This window comes from Clupea harengus, chromosome 8 (assembly GCF_900700415.2).
Source record: "Clupea harengus chromosome 8, Ch_v2.0.2, whole genome shotgun sequence".
Classification (NCBI taxonomy): domain Eukaryota; kingdom Metazoa; phylum Chordata; class Actinopteri; order Clupeiformes; family Clupeidae; genus Clupea; species Clupea harengus.
The window spans coordinates 23,601,742-23,607,741 of NC_045159.1; the positions used below are offsets into that span (position 1 = coordinate 23,601,742).

Below are 6,000 nucleotides of genomic sequence, written 5' to 3' on the forward strand. Positions count from 1 at the left end.
GGTGACCAGGGTGTCACACCACCACCAAAGGGGGATGAGGGGTCAGAATGTTCTTACATTTAATATGGGGGGGGGGGGGTGTAACAGTACAGTGCGTTGCCTTGAATGCACCTGTATTTATGGTTACGCTCCACCTCCCTTTGGTTTGTTCCATTGAGCCTGACAAACTCCAGCCTGATGGTAAGGCAACAATTTCTGAAAGTATGGCCTCAGAAAGGCATCAGCAGACTGAGGCAGAGAAGCGGAAAAAGAAGAAACTGGGAAATTATGCTCGTAAATGGCTTGCAGGTACGTTTTAAAACACTGGAATACTTGCTTAAACCTTGTAGCTTAGGCATGCATAACATTAACCGTAGGCGACATCTTGAGCCAGCTAGCTAATGTTAGCAACCTAAAGATTTTATAATGTTAGGTGTAAGCAAAAAATCTGGTTGACTTTAATGTTATAAGCTTTATTTATGGGGCAAATAACTAATGCTACTTAGTAGTGACGTTATAATTGCAGATTTTGGGGTAAAAGATTATGGTTTGTTTTGAAATACGTGACGAGATAAATTAGCCTATTCATCTCGGCTAGCATGAGTGCCAATCGCTTCTGCTTCAGACCAAGCAATTAACATTTCCTCTGATCCATCATCCATTAAAAAAACATTACGCTAAGTTTACTTAGCGTGCCATGTTTATATGAGAACAAGCAGACAACTGTATTCAGAGTTAGGTTATATTAAGTAGGCTAGCTAGCCAGAAGATTAACATTATATTTATTACTTACACAAAAGTAAACTGTCAAGTATCATTTAACATCACATTCACCTGCGCTAATGAGTTACCTAAATAAACAATGAAGTGCCTTATTTGTGCACTAAGCAAGTTCATTTTTTATCTTTCATCACAAACTTTGCCATTTAGAGAGACATCAAACGTAGCTGTCAATAATCTCCCACTTCCCTATTGGGATGTTCCGAGATGGTCATGAAACTCACACCCTACAGTTTCTTAAGATAGCTAACCTTGCAGCTCTAGCTCTTAAAACATTTTTTATTTCATTCAAAAGATTGTGGCTATCAAATCCGTAGGTAATCGATATGTTTACTTAAATTGACTTGTTGGAACTAGCTATGGTTAGCTTCTGCTCACCTTGTAAAAAGTGACTTGCCTTGTAGTCTGTTATTCTTCGCTGGTAGCAGAGTGATAGCAACAGACATATTTAATACATATAATTGTCCTGAAGTCTATATAGACTCTAAAACTGTCCCCGGGTTTTGTCTGAGAAATCTGGTCACCTTATTATAGAGACGTCCATTTTATCGAACAGAATAGAATGCGGGGTCTCTCGAGCACTTATTATTCTGCGCCTCAGAATGTTCCAAAAAGTTCCATTGATTTGAATGGGATTTTCTTTTTAAATCTTGCCAAAATGTCAATCTGCCACATACAAAATGACGACGGTAACTTCCACAGTCAATGAACCATCGTTTAGAGCAGGGGTTCTCAAACTTTTGCAAGCTGGGCCCCCCCAAAGCTGGTTAGGGGTAGTTGGGGCCCCCCCATCCACCCGCGGCCCGCCGCCACCGCCCTCAACTACACCACCATATATAGATAGATAGATAGATAGTGTATTGTTATTGATAGGCCTGACATGTCAAGGTTAGGCTATTGTTATTGTTAGGCCCATACAGACAATTATTATAACTATTTATTTTTATTATTGTTATTATTATTATCAGTAATAGTAGGTATTATTATAATTAATGATTATCGACCAATTATTATTATTGTATTATTATTATTATCATAATAATAATAAGTGGTATTATTGCTATCATTAGGATACTGTTATTATTATGGGCCTCTTGTGATCTTTACAAAAAAAAGAATGACGAAAGAGGGGAGATGCTTAAGTCTACTGTCACTCTTCAGCTGCTCTTTCATGTCTAGTGACAGCTCATCTGCTGAGCAGAGAAATGGATCCCGAACTCAGGCGAATGAACGGTAGTCCTCTTTGAAATAGGACCCAAACTGATTTCTGATATTCGGCGTGATGCAGTGTAATTTGACATAGGAGCTAAACTCAGCACAATACCTATCATTATTCTAAACGTGTTGCGTGGCCGGCAAAATCAGTGTTTCGGCAATTGTATGGGGTTTGCCAAGCTTAGAAATTCTATGAGCAACTACATAAGATGCTCCAGACACTGCTTGGAGATAGTGCTATGCTTGGACATGGTGGTTCGTTGTTGCTGGAGGCCATCACGTTTATGTTTAAAGAAGTCCACAGGCTTCTCTTTCTGACTTTTACGAATCAGAAACTTGTCCATGTTGTGTTTGTTTGCTGATACAGCGTATGAAGTTAATAAAGTTCTAATTTCAACGTCGTGTTCTTGTATGTGTGGTTGTGAACGACTTGCACACGAACAATGGATAAGGCTGTGCTAGGCAATGATTCCTAACCAAACGAACTGTACACAATGTAGACAGGGACAGCACAAAATAGTATTCAAGTGCTGGTGTTTTATTTGTTGCGGTGGATGATCAAAAAATGTAAAGGTAGGCTAGGTGTTAAGGAGAAAAGGGCTAGCTGTAGTTGGAAAAGGTAGCTAGCTAGGCTAGCTCTCGGGGCTACGAGCTTTTCTAAAAGATTGTGGAGCAAATTACTCCTTAGAATAGGCTACGAATAGACCTACTGCAAGTGCAGTAAGGTATTACTAAGGAAGGAGTGAGTCTTTAAAAATACTGTTTATAAAGCAATGAATATCTGAATGATAGAGGAAACAAGAGAAATTGCACAAACTCTGCAAAGTGTCGTCTCAGGGTGAGCGCTTACCTCCATGCCTGCGTTTTGTTTTTATACTCGGAAGCGGAGGTGCTACTCGCTATGAAATGATAATACTCCGTTTTGATTGGTGGATCAGGAGCAAAACAGTATTTGATTTGTTTGGGTCAGTCCAGCCCCTTGCATTTCGCTACTGAGGGAGCTTTCACTAACCAGTGACAGGTCGGCGGTTTTTTTTTCTTTCTCCGTCTGTGACATCGCGCCCCCCCTGGAGAGTGTTCGCGCCCCCCCAGGGGGGCGCGCCCCCCACTTTGAGAACCACTGGTTTAGAGCTTGGCGACTGTATGTGTAACATTGATTTCTTAGTCTGGTTGCTTTGGGGTAGAGACGACATCTGCTGGTAAAATCGAGTCATGAGTTAACTGAAATGTCTTACAATGTTTTATATAGGTATATTTTGCATTTTAAATGGTTCCATCGTGGATTATAATGTTTTATTTAGACCAAGTTGCAACCTATTGATTGTTTTTTCACTTCCTGCATGAATGGAAATGTAAAATATGAAGTTTTGCTGTTCATATCAGGTTTGAATGACAATAACCATACACAAGTATGTGTTCTATTTAGACTTTCTTTTTTTCTTTCTTTTTTCATTATGTTATCAGTTACCTCCTGAAGTTTGAGTATTTTGAAAGCATATTTAACTCTAATTTAACTCTAAACTAATTTCCCTTCTGAATGAATGCAGGGTCAATGCGGAAATCTGTGCATAGAGGAGGAACCCAGGACCAAGTGGAAGACACTGACCATCAACCAGCAGTTCAGTTACGCAAGATAAACCACACAACCAGCAGGTCTAAAGACTAAAGACAGCAGGAAAAGTACCTAGCCCTGACCGACAACCATCAACCATCACCATGAGGTATGGTAAACCACACACAACCAGCAGGTCAGAAATGGTAAACCACACACAACCAGCAGTGCTGAAGGCACAGCAGCATCCGCACTTTTGTCACATCAGCCATCAGGAAGTGAAGCTGAAAAGAGCAGTATGTCCCTCCAGCTGATCCTAGACTGTTATTGTATAGTTCTGGTTGTCTTATTTGTAACACAGATACTGAGATTTTAAATTTAAAGAGGATTGCACCCAAATGGCCAGCAGTGGCCCTGTGCGGATGACCCACACTTTGTTTTGTGCATCACCAACTTTAGGGGAAAACTAAATACATTTATTAGGAGGAATGTTCTTGCTAGCTCTACAGCACTCATTTTATCTGTAGACGGAATATCAGTTGAGCAGGTCACCAACACCAAATCAGTGGGTATTAAACAAGATAATTAACAGACAGAGCTTCATTAAACTGGAGAGCCTTTAAAAATTAAACACATCCACAATGTAGATGCAGTGATATGATTAAATAAATACTCACAGAGAAGACACAGGAGGCTCTCCTGAAGAAAGTCTAAATCTCTGTTGGGGGTGCAGTGGTACAGCTGTTGGTCTTTGGTTATTAGAGGTCTGAGAACATTTTGTGGATATATATTTACAAATGTGTGGTCAAAGATAATCACAAAGGGAAGCACAGTTTCCTAACGTGACTTTTGCTGTGGAATGTTAATGGATGGTTTTCAGGGGGTTCAGTGGAATTTTCACACACCGTAGTAAAAGTCTTCACCTTGTTTAAGTTGTTCTGTAGTGCCCAACACTGTAGTTGTTGTTTGCTTCACAGCAGATTAGCATAGCTGTGCATGAGATGAGATTTTACACCAAGGAGATTAAAATTCTGAGTGGAAGCTAAACATTTCATCAGCAGTTGTTCACTTTGATTGGAACGTGCAAACTTCTGATCTGGAGTCTGACGCACAACCATTGCGCCAAGATGTCCACAGTCCTCAGAGCAAGGTCATAAGGAGTCAGACATGTGCTCTCAACCTAAATCAAATACTGTGAGCTTCAGTCCCGGTCTTTGAATTTCAATTTACCACAGCTGCCTGAATCTCAGAGACTGGAAATGTCATAAAATGAGCACTTTGTGCAGTTTGTATATTCCACCAAAGTTGCTGAAAGTCATGAAAGGAGTAGTTTGTATATTCTACCTCTATCTATCTTTTCAAAGTCTCTCAAAGTTCAGTAATGACTTCAAATTCACAGGCCCTGGGGGTTTTCATTGCTCAATCTGCGTTCATTTTGTCAATGAAAAGGAAATGGACAAGCATGTGCTTTTGACCCCGACGTGATTTGAACACGCAACCTTCTGATCTGGAGTCAGACGCGCTACCGTTGCGCCACGAGGTCCCACATGTGCCACTGACACAAGCTCTCACAGTCCTTCCCAAATATCTCACGTGGTTAGAACCATGTAAAGTCCAGGAAAAAGCAAACAGTTTGTAGAGAGTTTTCTCGATTGCTTTTAAGAGCATCTTTCAATCAAAGGCCGTGGACTGTCTGTCTCTGTCTCCCTTGATTGCGCACCATTGTACAAGATTAAACCTGTTTCCTGAACTGATCATAACTCAGACTCCAATATATGGTATAAAAATAATGCTATCACGAGGCAAATTATTTCCTTGTTACCCTGCACCATACGTACCATGTTTTTGTAAATAAGTAGTAGTAGCGTTGGTAGTAGTAGTTTATCAAAAAGTGACACCTGACCAGTGACAGGTTATGGCATCTCCTGAAGCTAGAGCATCAGACTTTTAATCTGAGGGTCCAGGGTTCAAGTCCCTGTTCGGACGTTTGCTTTAAAAATCAGACATGTGCTCTATTGCAAGAACCAAGGGGTTGTTAGGGTAAGATCCTTGTCCAGATATCTGACGACTGTACAAGTTGCTGTTGCCGTCAGCTGTTGCTTAGTCCACTGTGAGCTTCTGTCCCGGCCTTTGCATTTCAACTCACCACAGCTGCCCGAGTCTCAGAAACTCTAAATGTCATAAAAGGAGCAGTTTGTATATTCCACCAAAGTCGCTGAAAGTTCAGTAATGGCTTCAAATTCAAGGGCCCAGGGGTTTTTATATTGCTGAATCTGCGTCGACTTATTTTTTATTGCTCAATCTACGTTGACTTATTTTGTTATTGAAAAGGCCGTGGAAGAGCAGGTGCTTTTTGACCCCGACGTGATTTGAACACGCAACCTTCTGATCTGGAGTCAGACACGCTACCGTTGCGCCACGAGGTCTGCTTTCTTCCTCTGGGAGTCCAGTTTCACTGCCGATGCAAATGTTTA

General features: G+C 40.9%; 2 non-coding genes across 2 annotated transcripts; both read right to left on the reverse strand.

The window, feature by feature from the left end:
* Positions 1-4,997: 4,997 nt before the first annotated feature.
* trnaw-cca lies at positions 4,998-5,069 on the reverse strand. Its single transcript has one exon. It is a non-coding gene; the product is annotated as a tRNA-Trp (tRNA).
* Positions 5,070-5,880: 811 nt separating this feature from the next.
* trnaw-cca lies at positions 5,881-5,952 on the reverse strand. Its single transcript has one exon. It is a non-coding gene; the product is annotated as a tRNA-Trp (tRNA).
* Positions 5,953-6,000: the final 48 nt, after the last annotated feature.